Raw genomic sequence first — 21132 nt, forward strand, 5'->3', positions numbered from 1 at the left:
GGAACTCACAGATCCTGGCAAGACACATCCCAAATCCTAAAGAATAACTGTAAGTACTGAGGAGAAACAGAAAATGTCAGAGGAGAGTTGACTGTCCTATCTGAATATGTCCATTTTTCATGCTAAAGCAGAGAGGGTTTGCATTTAAAAGCCCTCTGTACAACGCGTTGATTTCATTGTCTGTGTTTGTGACTGTACAGCTGAAACCAGTCCACCAGACTGAAGGAAGGAAAAAGAGATAATTAACGTTATTCAGTGCCCTGGCAGGTTAGTACCGGTCCTGGGAGTTACAGGAAGGGGAGCTGAAAGACCCTCCTTTTAAGTAATGGCATCAGACAGAAAATCTGTGCCAGGATGTACACCAAAGATGGTGTCTGGAGCCTGGCCAGTGATTTTGGAGAAGTTTAGAAGCACGCAGTCAGTAGATCTGTAGATCCAGTTACAACCTAGTATATGCTGAACTTCAGGAATGTTACCAGAGCTGTGCAACAATCCTCACCAGTAGTGCTGCTTGTATATGTACACATAAAACTACTATCCAGACATGGAACAACACTTTGAAATAGCTGCTCGGTGTCTCCTAAAAGACCCGATAAGCTTGAGCAGCTCCACCTTCCTGCAATTACGGTTCATTCATGAAGTTCAAATCCCACAGAAATCTATGGATTTGAATGTTCACAAATACTTGGGAATTTTCTAGTAAATTTAATCTGTAATGTAAATTACTTGAATTTATACTAAGTCACACAATTATTTCATAATATATAATCATCAGGCATCCATCCCATTTGTTTAACAAAATTGATAAGTTTTCTAGTGCAGGAAGAAAACGAGTGAAAATGTTAATTTTTTGGACACTAATCTAATATAAGGAAGCCACTGTGCTTTTCAGAATTATTACTGCACAGATTCCCTACCTGCACAGCATTGCTTGCATTTCTCTGGGCCAGCCTCCACATGTGGAGCTTTAGCCAAAAGCGTGGTTGTTCTGGATATTCACTGTCATATCCTTCAGTTACAACCTCAGCCAAAATTTAGTTAGCAAAACTTCATAAATAGACTTACATCAGGTAACGCTTGTGCATAGCACTGCTGGTATCGAGATGTTTGATATTGAAATTTCACATATGCCCTTCATTCTAAAATAATTAGTGATTGTAATTTTGTCCCAGGCTGTGCACTGTCTACTCAGACACCACACAGAACCCATGACTGTGCCATCTGCAAATACATTTGAACAAGGAAGTTTTGAGCACCTGCCAGAAAGCAGAGTATCAGCAGAAAAATACATTTACTCAAAGAGAATGAAAATTTGCATGGCAGCAAAAATAAACCAAACATCGCCATCACCATTATGCTAGTGAAGTGGTATTGTAAATGTATTGATTGTTTGCTAACTCTGACAGCAAATAAGAAACTGCTTGTCTGTGAGCAGGATATAATCTCTTCAAAAAGAAAAGGATATTCTAAAATTTCTAAAATATCAAGTCAAACTGCTAGAAAATGCATCTGTCCATTTTTCTTTTTTAGGTGACAAAGATAAGTGGTTTTAATAATTTTAAAAAAGCCAAATAAAAAAACCACCCAAACCCCAAAACATTAACAGGCTTGTTCCTGGAATTTCCTGAGAAAAAGCTGTATTTCCCTTTGAGCTTCATTTCTTTTATTGTTCATTTATATCTGCAACAGTACTGACTGGAGGATGTCCTCTATATAGGCTTTATTTATTTTTTCCAGAGGAGGGAGATGGAGGCCTGAAGCCATGATTTTGTCTTCATTCTGTGTGCAACATATCTCAAGGACAGAGCACTGGACTGTAAACAAAAGGGACAGCTGTAAGGTCATGAACATTCCTGGAAGCCTATTATACACAAATACAATGTGGAAATAATATGGAAATTGGACAGAGCTTTAGCAATATTCATTTTATGAGGAGTTTTACATGTTTCTAAGAACCCAAGCTATTTCAGAATCTATTAGATCTTTTGTGCTGTATCATTTAATGTACTACAAAGCAGCTTAGCTTTAGCTAACAGGAAAGGTGGGGGAGAAGTTCAAGTCTCATGGCACTGCATAATACAACCTTCTTGAGTCAAAATGGTTTTGTCTTTATTGGAAGAAAAAAATAACCCTATATAAAAATGGGAATTTCAGTGCTAACTATAAGGAACCACATGGAGACAAACAGAAGAGGTATGAAAGGAAAAAGAGAGAAGAAATGTTGCCTATGTGTTTTGTAGGGTATTTTAGTCCTACAATCTTCCATTCTGCTTCTAGGCTGATCCCTTTCTATTAATTCCTCAAATAAATAAATAAATAAAAATTCAGCCTGCATAGTCCTGATATTAACGAAGTGTCATGACTCCAGGAAAGGACAGAAATCCTTTGCAATATACTGGCTTTTTTTTTTTTTGTTTTTCCCCACAGGATAATATTTTTGAGACATGTTTTTCACTGCATATTGTGCTTACACACACTTCTTGGTGATACTCCAATAGAAAAATGTCTGCATGTGCAGTTCTGAAAAGCTTTTCAGCGATGTAAATGATTAAAGACGCAGGGACTCAAAACTATATAGATGCAGTGAAAAGCAAAATCCCTGTTGGCTGCTGTACATGACTGAGTTATGTGTTGCTCTCTCCTTATCTTCATTAAAGTTTGCACAGGAAAATCATTCTCTGTGATCCATCTTCTGTATCAAATGCTCAGTCATAGCCTATGTCCACAGCACTGCCTCCTCATGCAACAGGCTAGTTTGGTGACTAAAGTAAGACTAAATGGATAATACAAAATTCTTCAGCTTTGGGATTATCACATGTAGGTTTTGGCACTGCAATTGCATGAACAAAATACATAACCCTTGCCCGTTATTTTAGTGGATACTATGTGCCAAGAATAACACAAAGTCAAGTTTAAAAAAAAAACAACAAAAACAACAAACTCACCTGCTCCTAATAACTCTCCCTTCCTAGCTAAGCCTTTTTTGCCCGAGAGAAGAGATAGGCCTCATGGTAAGCCCTGGAGGTCAACAAACTTGAATTCCACAGGAGCAGCAAGGGCAGCAAATTCCACAATTAAGAACTAATATAGGAATGTCAGCGTCCCAAGCAATTTCGATGGTTGTAGTGGAGGTTCAACTCAAAGCATGAAAGCCCTGCTTGTTAAAAATTGACACCTCAAATCACCCTTGCAAATTAACTGGAGACCAATGCCTCTTATAGACAGACATATAATATTCCTGAACTTTGAGGTAATATTTCTTTGTTGCTGCAGCATCAAGTCTGGATGACAAGCATATGCCAAAGTGCTAGGAACCTCCAAAGACAGCACCTCTTCTGTTCTGGTTCCCCCACAACTAACAACTGGCATAAGGAATACAATATTGTTTCTGTAAGAGCTGAACAGTGAGAAGTGACCTGAGGTAGTTTTTGACAGACGGAAAATCAAAAGCAGAAAATTAATTTCTCACTGAAGCACACCACTTTTTCCCTTTGATATCATCATCATAAAAAAATTTCTGTTCTAAGGAGGTCTCCTGATGGAATCCAGACATCACAGGCAGAGGCTAAGTATTTTATTGCAACTTTTTCTTTAGCCTCTGCTCAACGCAATGAACCTATTCTACTCTACCTGGTCTGCATCATTCCCAATAAAATGTGATCAGTAGGCAAAAGGGAGGAAGTAGCATAGATGGTCTGAGTGCCAACAGCTATCACCCCTGCCGGTCAGGTTTGCATGCCACTAGGAGAAAGATATACAAAGTGCTCTATTTGTATGCTCTTGTTTCTATTACAGTGAAAGCTCCAGAGAGTAACTTAAAATCAAAGCCTGACAGGGCACAGTGAATCCGAACAGTTGTTAGCAGTTTTAAGACTGCTGGGGAAGAAGGGGCACACAGGTGCAGAGCAAAAGGAGAGGAAGGAGCAGAAGTTGTGGATGTAGAAATAAAGTTGAGCAGTACAGTATAAACCCACCTCACCCCTTCAGCTTGTGCCAGCAGAGGCTGGCAAACAGCTAGAGAGAATACAACTGATCTTGGCACCACCACAGGCACAGTGTTCTAGTAAATTTGGTTATTTTAGGTTATTTTAGGGGTTTTCTGAACTCTGTTGAGATGCAAATGTGCTTTAAGTCTGTCAGAGGTACATGGCTGATTTATATTTATATATTTTTTTCAATTGTGAAAATGGATTTCAAGAAGCCAAAATACAAAAGCACTCTTCTCCATTCCTTTTGGAACTCTCTGCTAATATACCGACATGCTGAGACAATCTGAGCAGATCTACCTGCAACAGTTCCTGTTTCATTTGCTTTCCATGTTAACAGTCCAGTGCCACAGAGGACCTGGCAAGCCTGTAGCATTCAGTATTTACCATGAGGAACTGGCTTTTTATTCCTTCCCAGGACACAATATTGATACAGAGCGTGAGCCTCTCTGCTTTCAGATTCAGTACTAAAACAATGCCTCAGGATGACATTAACAGGCACTGCTGTGGCATATGAAATCTTTCAAAATTTATTCTGATCATATTCCTTGCAGTAACAATGTAGTTAATAAATTCACCTGAATCCTCCACTAGAATTTTTCATTTCCCATTTTAAGCTGTTTTGAAGAGCTCCTGTTCACTTTACAATAGTTGCTGTCTTTCGTCACAAATGTGATCTCATTTTAAGAGTGGAAGTCTGATACCTGTAGATCCCAGAAATACGGTATGCTACATATTAATCAAAGTTTGGAAATCTAGTTAAGATAATGAGATGAAAGTAATTTAAAAGCTTAAAATATAAATATATGCATATTTACCTTTAAAAAGAGATGGAACATGTTGGCAAGCAGTTGATCTTAGAATTCACACTGTTTTCTTGTTGGGTCAATAGAAAAGGATTTTCTCTGCTGCTATTTGAAACAGACTGCTGCTAAATCCTATGCAAAATCTGGAATGCATTATGCCTACATGTGCTTCCATTTTTTTATATCACAAAGATAGCTAATTACACAGCATTGTTTATTTATTTATAACTGTATGACTTTGGTGCTCCTGAAGCCTATGAGATTCCAAAATGAAGTTTGTAATTGTTTTTACACAAAACAGATTCAACATGTGCACCTGCTTGTTAAGGTAGGTACCTGAACAGCAGCGAACCGGACCATCTCAATGCTTGTCATGTGTGGAATACGGCAGGTCTTACTTTGTATCATACTCCAGGTTATTATAAAAAATAAAAGCATAGACCAAAATCCTACAGTGTTATAACTGTTGTACCTCCACTTACTTCAGTGGGGCAAAGCTAATTTACGCCAGCTGAAGAACTGGATACATTTTAAAATTTCTAATGAAAATTCACTTCTGTTTTCAACGTTGGGATCATTGAATGCTGCGTCATTGTGTGGGCTGTATGTGGAACAAAAGGGTTTTCTTTAATACATGCTGAAAATGGAAACTATCATTAGCGATGATATTCTGGCTGTGAGGCATTTTTTCAGTGACAACTTTTACAGAGAAGTGAAAAGATCTGGACTAACATTGAATACAGGGCTTTTTTTAAGCACAAGTGCCATAGAGAAATCCAATGACTGTTACTCAGCATTCTGCTCGTACCTCAAAGGAACACATATCAAAGAGAAATACTCACCTCATGTTTTCTTATTATAGTATTTATCCTGAAAAAGCACTTAGGGACTTAAGCACACCTGTATATGTGTGTGTGTGTATATAAATATATATATATATATATATATATAAAATTTACAAATATATGTATCCAGATCACTTCACCCAAGGCTCAACTAAAGTAATCTGTGAAACTGAACAAAATCAGTTTAAGGTTCCGAGTAAAATTTCACGAGGGTTTTAGAAACTGAGGAATACTACAGCTAATTTAAATTGCAGCTTGGCAAAGGTAATTATCCTTGAGGAGACACTTCCTCTAAAAGCAGATTTTTCTTAAAAATAATTTTGTTCTATGATAGTCCCTAAAATATACATACCTACAAATATAAAAAAGACTGTTCAGTAAGAAATTCATGTGCTCTGTTCTGATTCTTAATTTATACTGCAAGTGGATAAAAGAGGGTGTGTTATGAATTAAACTCAGAACAAAAATAACATAAACGTCAAAGGGCTATTGTCAATTTAAGGAACAGACTACTGTCTGAAAAACTTCTAGTGAATTTTATTAATCTTATATTTTACCTACTTCTTCTATTTGTTTTACATCTTAGTGAATCTGAGTACACTCAATATCCCATTTGTACAGATCTTTCATGTCACCAAGTGAAGGACAAAATGTTAATAAAAATGAGATTAAAACCACAAAAAGATCAGTGGATTTAAGAGCAGCTAAAACCAACTTACTGTTAATCTCTTATTAAACCAAACTTCAACTAACTTAGGGTCTACTTAGGTAAGCACAGATTTTTTGGAAAGGTATGTAATAATGCAAAAATATTCAAACAACCTATTCCAACACACATCTCTAAAAATAAGTTCTGTGGTAAAGACAACATTTGTTTGTTGTGACAGTTCTTTTCTCTGTTCCTATTTAGGTGTTTGTTACAGGGGTGCAGCTAAATGATAGCTAATGAATAAGAATACGCATTATTTCCAGCAGCACCCATGTGATCAGTCCACCTATAGCTGAAATGGGATGTCTTCCCAGCCTTTCACAGAAAATATCAACTCGGGTATATTCAGGTCACATTTTGATCTGAGTCTGTTTATATCTTCTCTTCATTAACCAGGTACAAAAAGCTACTGTCTTATTCTAACAAATATGATTTTTAACTATAGGCCATTGTACTGGTTAAGTTTGAATCTAAATACAGGTTTCTTCAGCAAATCTTCTATGTCTATCAGCAGGAATAAAATGCATTCATGTTTCACATGTAACTTTCCACTCACACTTTCAATTTAATAAAAATAGAATCCCTAAGTGTTTGAATGTACAGTTCCCACTTTGTTTCTAAATTTGGGACATTACTTTAAATTATTGTAGGAAGCTTCTCTCACTAAACGAGAGTACAAGGAAAAAGGACAATATCTAAGTGTAGAGTCGTGATTGTGGAGGAGTTTTCTTTCACTCGGTGTTCTGCAAAAAGCTGTTTTGTGGCATTGCAGAATGCCATGATTTGTTGCATGTTACTGCAAGGTGAAAGAAAACCTCATCATCTGATCACCACTGTATCTTTACAAGCCCTGAAGATAAAGTATGGAAAATCTATAACTGCAATGTTATGTCTGTTGCTGCTGCACTCTTTATTAATCAATCAATGCCTCTCAACAAAGCTCTTTCAGCCTCCTTCTATAGCAGTTAGACCTATAATCAGCTCTACAAAAACAGTTCAGAGATGCATCCTTTGTGCTTCTGTGTAATTTACATATACTAAAAAAATCACTCAGCGTGCTATTCATAACATGTTACGTAGTATAGTGTGCACCATATTAGTGTGCTATTATCACAGCCATTATTTAAATAGGCTAAAACGATTTTTTACATTCTAGAGTAAATTTCACTATTAAGACCAAATGGATTAGATCATTGTTTCCCTATTTCCTTTGTAAGTAAAACACAATTGTTAAATAACTTACTGACCTTCCTGTGCATGTATGGTAGGACTGTTGTTCTGTAACATAATTGACTGTTTTACAATTTGTAAACATTTGTACCTGATACACAGACACCTTCTGGCTAATTTTTGATAAAGAAAGAACTTTCTGTATTTTCCGAAATAGAACAACAGTCATCAATGGAGCAAAAAGCATTTCCTGCTGCATCGATACAGGCTTCAGCTGCTGCCATTATCATGCCATTTCAGACACTGTGCTATCCCATGGCACATATTGATTTACTCGCCTTTCCTTCACCATAGTTCTCAAGGGGCCTGTCTCACCTGCATTTAGCCCAGTCGTTTTCACCCCCTGCTGTTTTAATAAAAATTCAGATTTTGAAGACTTAGCACTGTAGCTAGTGACTGTACATACGATTTTACTTTGCTCTTTTGTAGGTGAATAGTCTAGAGGGGAAGGGGCAAAAAGCCTTCATTTCACCAGCTTGTCCACCTTTTGCATCTAGTGCAGCCCCTGTACAGGAGGGTCAGCAGATCTGCAGTTATCAGAACTCTGGGTCAGCTGCACAAAGGCTCTCAAAGAAAGTCATCTGTTAAGTACTCAACCAAAGATTTATTTAGAAAGCCTTCCGTGGGAGGCCAGTGAGGTGGATACAAAGGATAAGAGCACTGGTGAGGAGGTCAAGTCCTAGGTGCTCTACTTGCTTTCAGGGCAGGAGCGAGGCTCACAAGTGAGCTGGGTTGTACAGTGCTCTGGAAAAGGCATAGGTAGAAGCTTGGGTGCAGATATGTTTTCTGACTCATAGAGATGTCAGGAACTAATGAAGTCTTACTGTTAGTTAATACATCTCACACTTTTGTAAGTCTTTCTGAAGTTGTTAGCATGGTAAGAGATTATTTCTTCCCATAAGCAACTCAAACTTCTGCCTATTAGAGAAGATGCTAATATTTCAACTACTAAAAGAAGATGTTAACGCATTACAAGAGATGTATATTTTACACAAACAAAACTATAATATGAAAATATGCTATGGTCACAACATGCATTATGATATCTACAGGTAACTGTTGGTTAAGTATTTTGATAACACAAGTAATACACAAGATTTGCCTAAAATTTAGATCCCTCTCTGCATAAATCTGGTTCCTGCCAATCTCTACTTTCAACTCCTTAGAACAAGCCTTGATGAAATAAAAAGCAAAGAGCTGAAACAGTACAAAAGTGATTGCAAGAGTAGAGAGTTTCTCCCTCTGTATTTTCATGTCACACCTATCATGATAGTGTCTGAGAATATGAATTTCGCTGGTCAGGGGATGATACTGAGGGATTTTCTTTCTATTTGAAAAATTAATCGTGGAACATACTCTTATTTAGAATGTGGGTTCTTAGGAACCATCATTGGCTACAAATGGAATAATGCACTTTCATTTTGATTTTTATTTACCATGATGGTAATGTCATTAACTAGATTAGGATCCATGTATTCTATTAACTGATAGTAAAAGTACTTAGTCACTTATTAGCAGACACAAAGCCAACAAAAAAATTCCCCCCCTAATTCCAGTTTCCAAATGCTATCTATCATCATTTTGATCTTCAGTGATACCTACCATTTGAAGGCATATTCCATGGAACATTCCATATAAGAATGGTCAGAAATTGAGAAAGTGGGCAAACAGGGACATTCTCTCTAAATCACTGCTAAACTTCCCTTCACTACTGTAAACTCTTAATCTCAGTTCTGATCTGAACAGATCAGAATTTTGTGGAAGTCTGAATCCAACTTTGTATTTTGCAGTTGAGGTCCAAGTTTACTGATGCAAATACAGTATCTGAGTTTTGATTCATCTATATATTTGTGTTATCTTCACAATACATCTTGGGCTGTACAAAGGGAAGTGTGGCATTAAGACTCTCCCTGAGGGTGAGCTATATTGGATGTAACATGCTCTATATATTTGCATTCAGTAGCATGGCATCAAACACACAACTGTATTAACAAATCTCATTGGACAAGTCTGGAAACCACAACAGATGCTGGCAATCACAGAGATAGTGTTGAAGTGCAGCCTCACATGTTATCCTCACCCTCTGTACTGTTATGTTGAATTCAGACAGGGGACTGACCTTTAACGAGCTGCTTTGGATATTAACAGTCAAAAGATCTTTCCTGTTTGTCTGCTATCAAATAAATCGGTCTTAATGCTTCTACAATGCTTTAACAAAGACATCTTATTACTTTGGGACCTTTGTTAATTCAGAGCTAATAAGTTGCTAGCAGCTTAAACTACTCACTTTTGAAAAACATAATAAACTGTTCAAGTATATGAAAGTTTGCTATATGTCCATGGCTCTTTTGTCTCCTGCCAGGCACATGCAGAACTTCCTCTGCTTAGGAGAAGATTCTCAAATACTGGCAAGATCAGTTCTCTATACATGCAAAATGTCTCCCCCCAAAATAAGATAGAATTAAATGAAGATCCCCTCTGTTCTGTGACCAACAAAACAGATACAGTCTTTACTGCAGAAAATAAACAGAATGTGCTGCAGGCCTCTGAAGTCTGTGCTGGATATGATCACTCAGAAGTTAGCTGGGAATTTTACATTAAAATTTTTCTCTATAATCTTCTGCAAAGTATCAGTACATTTGCTCAGTCAATACAAGAATCGGGTCGGCTTGACAACATACCTGAATATGGCACCACAAATGTGCCTCTTCACTGCTTTTATTTACTTAGCAATTTGAAATTGTGGTATATTTCTACAGTTGTTTATATGACATCTAAAGCTGGAGAGAGACCTGACTGGCTTGTTAGCTTCAACTAACAACTAACTAACCTGGCTAGCACCCTCTTTTTGGCTTGATGTTTTTAAGAGCAGCTAACATCCATCCTTTCTTCTTTTTCCAGCCTCCTCTAATGCCCTGTTTCTTCTTAAGCTCCCCGCCACCCCACTCCCCCCGCCCCCCCAACCCTCACCTTTTCTCTTTCTTTCAGGAGCAAATGCTAACAGAATTTATATTCAGCAGCTTGTCACATGACAGACATCTATTTTTCACTTGTCAGACTGGCCAAAATTGAAGCGAAAGCATGTTAATATGACAATCAACTAATGCAGATTCTCTGGGTCAAATATTCAACAAAAGATGGATGCAAAAAATATGCTTGGAAGTTATTTAATTAAAAATATTGAGGCTTAGATAACAAGTGACAAAATTTTTGTATATCCATTAAAGATTTTTTTACAAAAATAGAACAAGGCACAAGATGGGCACAACTACAAGCACATTGGAAAAATCAATAGCCATATAACAACATATCCCTTTTTAAACAAATCTATCTGTAAGAAGAAAACTGAAAGTGGCTAATCCTTTATCCTCCAATAAAGAGCTAAAAATTTACACATGCTGCCAGCTTGAATAGGACCTAGCATGTTTAATATATCCTGGGTTATATTTTTTCCTAGATAAATCAATAACAGGCAGCCATTCCCCAAGGTGAAAATATACATTAAGAGGGAAAGACACCAGGCCAAACAACCCTTCTTTTATTTAAGAAGTAGTAGTTGTAGTGGTTTTCCCTTGCTTGCAATAAATATAGCTGGATTTTAACTCCAATGAAACATCAGTATGCAGTGTAATAGTGTTAAAGGAACCAAATGACACTCTTCCCTGTTTGATAACACAATACTCACTTTTCTGTTATTGATTCTTCCACATAAGTGGCCTTTATAGAACCTAACATGCTGTTTAGATTATGCTCCACAATGCTTGAGACGGAGAGAACCCAGTAAGCAAAAGGTTCCCAGCTGCATCAACAATCATACACTGCTTACTGCCTGATATGATATAAGAATGAAACAGCTGTATTAGCCTTGGCAGAGAATTATTTCAGACACAACTGCACTTGATTTATGTAGGGGATACAGGAACATAAAGCTAGACTTGAATTTCTAGAAGCTGAGATGGTCAGACTCACTTTATCTACTGCTGCAGCTACATGAAACCAAGGTAATGGATGGTGAAACAGCAGCAGCCTGGGACCAGGTGCTTTTACCCAGAATTGTACAGTATAGGAACTTCATTTAAGAGAAGGTGGTGTGGTTTTTTTCTCTTCTACCAAAGGCATGGAGTACAGTAAGGCCTTTTCTCAGTGACGGAGAGATCAGAAGGGTTTTTCATATTTTAAGACACACAAATCACAAACATAATGACTTCAGTTTTAGTTAGACTGAACCAGATTTGGGTGCATGAGTTCTGACAACCTATAGCCCTTTAAGGACCCTGTCCTCTCCATATTCTGCTACACCAGTTCCTTGTAACTCCTCTCCAGCCATTCTGCTTTCTGTCCCCTCAGCTGTACAATCATCTGTAAATGACACAGCATTCTAATTTCAGAAATGGGCAATAAAACCACGAAGCCAAACTTTCCAGCGTGTCTAGCCATCCCTTCAAGTTTTATGAATGCTAGTTTTCAGAGCTGACAGTTCTCTTTGATATTACAAATGTCTTCAGGAGCACAGGGAAACAAGCGATTAAATTCAGGCAACTTTCCTTACATAACAAGGCATTTAAGAACACTCTTCTAATGACGTAGTGGTATCTACTCTCTTGTAGATACTGAAGTTAAAATCACATAAAGCAGTTTACAGGTTGTAATTTTTGTGACCTCTGTAAAGACTGTAAAATCAACAGAGCCAAGGATCTTTTAAAGTTTTAAACAAACTATAAAGAGAAGTGTTTCAAAGCTGAAAGATTCTAGCAATGCAAAGGGATTCCACTTCCACTGCATGCTGCCTGCATGCGCAAAACATTTTTACATGTCTGAAAACAAAACTGAGCTGTAATAGTCAACATTTTGGGGGCAGAGGAGAAGAATTTTTAAAAGGCATTTTTATCCCTGTATTTGGAGGACTAAGATAAATTCCAGGAATGAATTAACCATAAAAACCCACCACAGAATGGGTGAAGCATTTGGAAGCATTAGCTGCTCCCAGAGAGAGTAGACTAAACTCAGTGGATCATTAAATCTGTCCCATAAGACAACTTTGTTCCTTTACACAAAGCACATTTAAGCACATTTTTATGCGGGATTCAGGATTTGGTTCTGGTATTTTAAAAGTGGTAAACTGTGTGTAACATCTTAAATGCCATCCTGAGAGTCAGGAGTCCTGAGTTCTGTTCCCACACTGGACTCCTGGATGTCATGTCATCTTGGGCAGGTCACTCAATCTTGCATCTTTCAGTTTACCAGCCTGCAATATGGGTATGATGATATTTATCTGTGTGGCTAAGATATTTTAAGACTGAACATTTGCAGCATGGTTTGAGAGTCTCAGATGAAAAGTGTTACATAAATCCAAAGGATTTAATGTTTAGGAAGATGAAACCTGTAGAACTGTTTTCAGTTATTTTAAACTATTGACCAGAACAGTTTTTAAAAACCATTCTGTCAAATTTGAGCATACATTTAGGAAAAAAAAAAGCTTTTTGGGTAAAGTTTCTAATTCCTTTTTTATTATCTGCTTTTATCAAGTTTTCTTCATTTTTAAGAATGGAAGAGCAATTGAAATGAAATTGCAAGCCAAAAGAAGTCATAGTATATCGTAGATGTGTACAAACCCCACCAGTTTACAAGCTGCAAAAGCTTCTATTCAAAAAGGAAGGCAACCTGCCACACACTGCAAAAGCAATCCATTTTGATAAAATGCATGCCTTTGTGAATCATAAGCAGACTTTCTACAAAACTGTCTCTCTTTTTCTCCTGATTCCCTGCAGACGTGTGCAATTTTCACTGCCTGTCAGTTTATCAAAAAGACCAGAGCATCAAATTTCAGCTCTGGATTGTCAGGTCTGATCCCTATTTCCTTTCAAATTCCAAAATACTGACACATTGATTGGAGTTCATAGTGTCAGACAACAGCACTTAAGAGACATTTTTGCTAAAATATAGCTTCTGATCTATCTTTTATGTGCTTTTTTTTCCTTTTTCAGCCTCAAGAGTATTGATCTGGGACTCATTTATATATGATTTTCACAAAGTAGAAGGCAATTCGCTCAAACAAAACAGTTCTTTTGTATAACCTTTTAAAAGGGGGCCCATCAAAGGGGATTGATCTAGATTATCTAGTTTGCCAAGGCATCCCCCTAGCACTTCCATGAATTGCCTGTATCTTTAAGTTCCCAAACGCTAGCAAGAAAGATCTTTAAAAGTGCTCACACTACACAGGGTTCTCAGTATATTGCAAAGTTTTGGCCTGTTAGCATCATGTAAAACTTGTGACTCCATAGCAACATTTTTATACACACAGACACACACTCTGATAATACTATTATCTGTAAAATATCCTTAGTAAATACCTCATCACAGCAGATCTCCATCAGATATTACCTGAGAATAATGTCATCAATATAGTGTTTTGATTCTGACATAGACTCCTCACCCAAACAGGCATCCTGTCTCCTCAACAATTGCTCTTTTCCACTGGAGATTGTGAGACTGTGCTGGAAACTGCACATGCATGTATTTCAGAGGTAGTAGCAGTGTTTGGGGGTACTGTAGTAGTCCCACTAATTGTGTAACAACGGATTCTGAAGCACTCTAATCCATGTGTATATTGTAATTTAATGCAAATGATCAATTTGATTCTCCGTCAAGAATGGAAGTCAGAGAATACTGCAATGTTTCTTCAGTTACACTCCAAATAAGCTCACTTCTTTTCCAAAAGTGTAAGGTGGTGGGTTTTTTTACCTCCTCCCCAGTATATTTAGCAATGTATGTAAGCTGTATGTATTTAGCTGTGATGTAGAGTGGAAGATTTGTTGCTACCTTGCCCTTCAGGGAAAAAAACCTTTTTTTTTTAATCTTTTGTATTTAAAGCAACCACTCCTCAAGGGTAACTTTTCTATATATAACACACTAGTTGTGTGTTTTTTAAAAGTGTGTGTGTACATGTACATATGCACATATGCAAACATTTTGATAAAAGAATCACCTATTTCTTGGATGGCCACTGAGGGAGCAGAAACCAAAGTGTCTGTTCTACCATACTCTCATCTAGACCTTTTGCTTTCAGAGGCAAAAATTATTAAGGCTACTTTACAACTGTAGTCACACGTGGGGGAAAGATGGACAGGATAAACACTGCCTGTACTAATTGGATGAAAACCTTCAGAAGCTTCTCAATAAAATTTGAAAGGACAGAGGAGTAAGAGTAAATGGGAAATTTTACAGTGTTTAAATTGGGATCAGAGGTCAATGAATAAGCAATCCTTAGAACTTCCAAAGAAGAAATAATAGCTAAAATAATACAAAATACATCACCTAAACTCCTGATGTTAAAGCAAAACCTGATCTATCTAAACTTCTGTACAAGCTACCATCTCTTTTCAAGAAAGCTGTATGAAAGTTACATGAATTTTATCACGTTCAGTCTTAAACCTTCTTATATCTGAGTAGTAGTAGTATGAGAAGCTTCTGTACTATCCTTATAGTTTATTCTCTATTTGTATTAACTTCAGAGAGCTTCGAAACATATATGTTATTTTTTAAAGGATACTAGGAAGACATGGGGGGGGGTGGTGTAGAAAACAACAATACAACAATACGTATGTTTGTTCTAACTGGTAAAATTCTAAATTTCCAAAACAGAAATGCCTTTGTCAAGCACCTGAACAAAGAATGGAGAGAGGTATTGGTATTCTATATGCAATTCAAACACATCATGCAGCTAAGGGATAAGATATACAATTAACTGAAGAGAAGTTTAAGAAGTAGTTGTGCTGGCAACATCTAGAGTTTGTGGGACTCAGGACTGCGCATGTGGTGCACCACAGTTTGAAGCACAAATTTCCTCCTGCAGGAATTGACCTACTTTTGCAGAAAGAGTTGAAGCTGCCATTGGTTCATCTTACTGAATATAATGTCTGATGTTAGGCTTCCATTGACATGGGTTATATCCAGAACAGTCATGCAAATAACAATGAAACTACAAAAAGTTAATATTTAACTACAAGCATATAAGAAACCTTTCTTTCTAATATACTGCATTTGTATATTGTGCATACATTATAAACACACACATATACAGCTACAGCCACATGTACTGGCTAAAACAAAAGAGCTGTTTTTCATTTTTAGGCATGAGCGAAGGTGTAAAAGCTATCATGGACAGAATAAATCCCTTTTGCTTTTTGCTATGCTCTTTGTTTTAAAGGACCTAAAATCTTTTGCTTCTATTTGAATATGGAATAGAAGGATAAACATATGAGTGACAATGAAGGATATGTATCACAAAGTTCTAGCTTTATTATGGAACCTTACTTTTAAGCAAATAAATCAGCACTTTCCCAAAAAGGTGAGAATATATTTGGTAAATGAGAGATCAGTTATGAAGTTTTCAACTTCATTACTTTTGATCCATTAGCACCTGAATCCCAAGCCATTATCAAGGTAGAAGTCTTGTTTCTGAATCTTTGACAATTTAGTGAATTAATACCAAAAGAAAACAAAGGCACAGAGAAGTTGAGTGACTTGCTAAGAGGCATAAAGTAGCTCAACAGCAGAGGCAATAGAAGAGCCCTTGTTGACTTCCAGCCCATTTCCATTCCCACTGTGCCTTTTACACAGCAACAAAAATTTTCTCTGTGTGTTACTCTGCCAGGTAAAAATATAACATAGTAAATGGTAAAAATAGAGCGCAGAGCTCTTTTTACTGGAATTAAATGGCATTTATATTTCATTTGTGAGAGGATTACATCATTGTCCAGAGAAGTTGTGGATGCCCCGTCCCTGGAAGTGTTCAAGACCAGGCTGGATGGGGCTTCGAGCAACCTGGGCTAGTGGAGGGTGCCTCTGCTCGTGGCTGGGGGCTTGGAAACAAATGATCTTTAAGGCTCCTTTCAACCCAAACAATTCCATGATTCAATGATTTATCTTTCATAGAACAAACCAGAATTTGTAGCTATCCATAGTACAAAAATCCCCCCCACATTTAAAAGAAAATAATTCTGATGATCCAAAACATTTTCAATGGCTTCAAAGAAGAAATGGAGCTGAAGGCTACCCTTCAGAATTTCTTAATTCTTGATGTCAGTTCTTCTAAGAATCAGAACCTCATTACTGCTAAGTTTTGAGACAGCAGGTATGTGGAAGCTATGAAAACTCCCAGACTATGAATGCCCCAAAATGCAGAAAAATCTTGTTAGTGTAGATGCGCATACCTGAGTTGGGATGCAAGATCTTTATGAAGTCATGAACCAGCTGGGTGTGAGCTTGTCAAGAAGTCAGATACTTTTACTTTTAGAAAGATGGATCAACATATGACTCAAATATTGACTTAATTATTGTGCAGAAACAAAAAGCATGTCCTGAACTCCCCTGGAATCACCATGGTGAGACTGTGCTCTTCTTTTCTTCATCAGTTGTCATGAACTGCTGCTTATTTTCAGGCCTCCTATGTCATCTATAAAGCACTTACACAGCAAAGTGTTGGACTTGGTATCAGCTGGCAGACCCATTTTTTTTTTTTTTTTCATGTCTTTCCTCCAGTGCAGAGAAGACATATTTCAGATTTGTTTCCAGTCAGGTCATTGGTAAGGTTGCCACAGCTTCAATCAGATGATGATTCTGCCTATACAACTCTAAGAAGAGCTGGACCAAATACACCTGTAACACAGGGTTCTATTCTATTAGAAAAGAAAGACTTCCTAGCAGAAGAGCAGGCAGTAATGGTATGTCAGTTGTTCGTCTAAACCAATCATCATTTGGCAGTAATGCCTTACTGAAAAGGGCTAGTGAGCTGGGGAAGTGGGCACAATGCCATTCAAACAGATGGGCAGGGGTCTTAGGCAGCCAAGAGACCGTGTATGTGTGTCAAGTGAGGGTACTTAGGGCAGGATTCCCAGCTGGGAATATCCACATGGCTATCCAGTCTAAGCTTGCACTTTGACAAAGAAATGCACCATTGCTCAGGGCTGGATTAAGTGGGAAGGAAAAAGAACAGCTTCCATCACCACTTTGACTCAGGACGGCCAGGTGGCTGGAACAGAGAAAGGCCTGTTTCTGCATTTTGTTTTGTCTTTTTGCTGCAATGCCTGCATGGAAAACTATGTTCTGACTGGATACAATAGGAAATACAGGAGCCAGTGTCTTCCATAGAGATACAGCTTTACTTATTCTTTTTAATATACGTACACATAAGTAATATTACTCTTACCAACACCTATACTTAACTAAGTAACAATCTGAAGTGTCTGTAAATGTCTCTCTTTTTCTGCCATAACTGCAGTTACGCAACACTGGGAATAACTGCTATGCAAAACATGCCACTTACAACATTAGGTTTTCTAAGTCCCTGTCTGGAATTCATATGAGGTATTGCAAGGCAGAGGTGCAGGACAAAATCTCCCCTGATGTCAAAACCTGAATTACATTAGAAATGAACATTTGGTGTCCAACTCTACCCTATTTTAAGCTCTAAGTAAATCACAAGACAATCAATAGGACCACAGAGGGGTAAGTGAGGGCTGAGTGTGTACCATTAGTAACTAAAGTAGAGACGTGATTAACTACATTTAATTTGGTGTTAGTGCATGTCTTAGCCCACTGAAAAGTATACTATAAACAAATAGATATTTATCATATAAAATCCATAATCAGGACTAGTTATACTAAGATGATAACATTTAGTACTTCTAGGGCATTCAGAACCATGGATTTTAAATAATTTCCATTACACTTCTAAGAGGCAAGAGGTAATTATCACCATCTGCATATGAAGAACTGACACCACAAGGAGCTTTAAGGACTTGCTTACTTTGGACAAAACAAGTGGCAGTGGTTATGGAATTACAAGAGAATTTCTGGTTCCTAATTTTGTGGCTAAACCACTAGATCTTAACTAACTTTTTACAGCTAGAAGAAATAATTTTATGATTGCTAGGATTGTAGCTAATGTAATTTTTGCTATTAAAAAAAAAAAAAAAGCAGTCATCCTGGAAATTTAAAAAGTACAGGATTTGATTCACAATGGTGTTTGCAGGGTTTAGAACAAGGGGGTTTGGGTAAGAGGATGGATGCTGAAGAGGGACAGGGAACAGAACAGAAAAAGTGACTGCACATCATTTGCAGACCTTTGCAGTCTTTTGTGTTTATGGCACACATACAGCATTGTGACTAAGGTTGTTGTGGATGGGTTTGATCTTGAATGCAAGTATCTAAAATAGCTTTAATATTGATTATATTCATGTGACAATGCTATATTTTCTATTATTCTGTTTTATAAGGGGTTAGAATAAATTTATGTTAATGTTCTCACCCGTATGTAAATCATTACATTTGTGTGAAAAGTTCCCCAGGATTTCTCTGAGCTTTAGTTGCATGCTCTTAAAAAAGCAGTATACATTTCAATAACAAATCTTATTCCACTCTGTCATCTAATGACTAAAAATCATCCTAAATTTGACATTCTGACCTTTCACTTACATCTCCTTCAGACAGAAAAAAATATAGAGAAGGAAACTCGATGTTACTTAATGAAAAAGGTGTGGTATAGGAATCCTCAGTCCTATTAAAAGTGAAACTCAACAATCAGCCTGTATTTCAGCTGCAATCTTTTTTGTGAACAATACTGTTAGTCCAGTAAAGCTAAAGCTAGACTTCTATACCTTTGCTCTTGTATTTCAATAGCCTGCCTCGCATCATGATGGTTAGTTACCATTTTCAATTATATGCCAAAGAAATATTTTATATTTGTAGCACATCTGATTTTTTTTCATCAGTGCCAGTCATTCTGCAGAGCCAGTCTTCAGACAAAATAGTATGCCAGGAGAAGTAACAGAATGCCAGCACTAAACACAAAGACAAGCCCATCCTCTTTAGATGTGGATTGATGAACTAGGGAATACAGAATACCTTTGGATTTGCCTGTCTATAACTGGTTCTGTGTAGAGAACACAACAACACAAGCTTCATGAAGCTCCCCAAAATGAGAAAAGCATGTTGTGCTGTATCTCATTTCTATGTAAAATTAATGAAAATAAAGCAATGCACTTCCCATGCATAATGAATAACCATGCCAAACTGTATCAACTTTTTCAGACTTTTCCTCTAGAGGGCTTTTAAATGAGGTCAGCAGCAAACATATCTTTACATTTGATCTGAGAGTGAGCATCGCAGAGTAACAGAGCTTGTCCATGCAAAGCACAGTAACAAGCTCTTCTTGATTTTGATTATGAAAAATAGAACACTAAATATTACCCTTATATTTGTACCAGATATGGATTTCACAGATTCAGTTATAGAGAGAGGCAGGAATGTGAGTAGAGATACAGTCCCCATTAACAATGCTGAAAAGATCAATGCTAACTAAGCACAAGAATGACAACCCTGTATATCAGATTCAGTAGGACCAACAGCATGTGCCTCCTGAGGAAGAATATTATTCCATAGGAGAGTTTCAAAGAATCAGGTAAAATGCTCACATTTTACCTTAGAAACTGATAATTAACATCCCATTTAACAGAAAGCAGCACCAGCATGGCCACAATAAGAAAAAAGGAGCTAACATTTTAGGGCTCTATTAAGTGAAACTACCTGAACAATTCATGTTCTGTTTTCCTGGTTGGAAGCAGACCAGGTAAGCGCAGCCAAACTGAATATTGTATATTTTTTCCGGGTCCATGCAAAGACACTATTTCTTGGCTATGACAGATCACACTCTGGAAGTACATTAATATACAGCAAATGCATTGCATAACTCAGAGCTCATTCCTTCTTGCTTAAAACAAATCAGCTACTGTTTCTGTTACTTTTATAAATGTTCTTTTATTACAGAAAAGAAAATAAATCCATTAAAGAAATTATTGGTAGCATTCTGGAGATCTCCATTAGCCCTGGCATCTCCTGTTTGACTTCTCACTGACTCTCTTAATTCCTCTTTATGCCCAGTGGCCTCATATTGGTATGTCCCAGGGAAGCAATACACGTAGGAGTATCAGGGATCCTTCCCAGGCAGTCCTAGAATCTCTTTTCCTCTTATTGCCTTGAACTTAAAACAAACACAGACTCGCCTGGCTGATTCACAACCTCCATTTAGGACACATTGTGGTATCTTTTCTACGGAGAGGCTACAATGTAATGGACACATACCTAAACTAGCTACCCAGTCTACTAGCTGCAGGTTTGCTGTGCATATGTAAGTTTAGAACATACTGCAATTCATGTCCCCGAAGCAAGATAAAATTGGAGCAGGCAAGCCTTGAGTCACGAGGCCTAGCAGCTCCCTCTCCTGGAAGGATGTTCTCTTTGGTCAAGAAATAAAATCTTACGCTGCCGCTTGGGAGAGGACAATTTTTATCTTGGGAGTCTTATAGAAGATGTTGTTGTAGACGTTTTATTAACAGAACTAACCTAATTAAGAATCAGCGTTCTACACCACTGAGGCTAGAATCAAAAGATAACCTCCTTATTTACAATTTTCCTTATTAAGGGTCTATTTTTTCTTTGGTTTTGGTTTTGGTGGGTTTTGGGTGGTTTTTTTTTTTACTAATTGTACTACTCCTATT

This window comes from Falco rusticolus, chromosome 14 (genome assembly GCF_015220075.1).
Source record: "Falco rusticolus isolate bFalRus1 chromosome 14, bFalRus1.pri, whole genome shotgun sequence".
Lineage (NCBI taxonomy): Eukaryota > Metazoa > Chordata > Aves > Falconiformes > Falconidae > Falco > Falco rusticolus.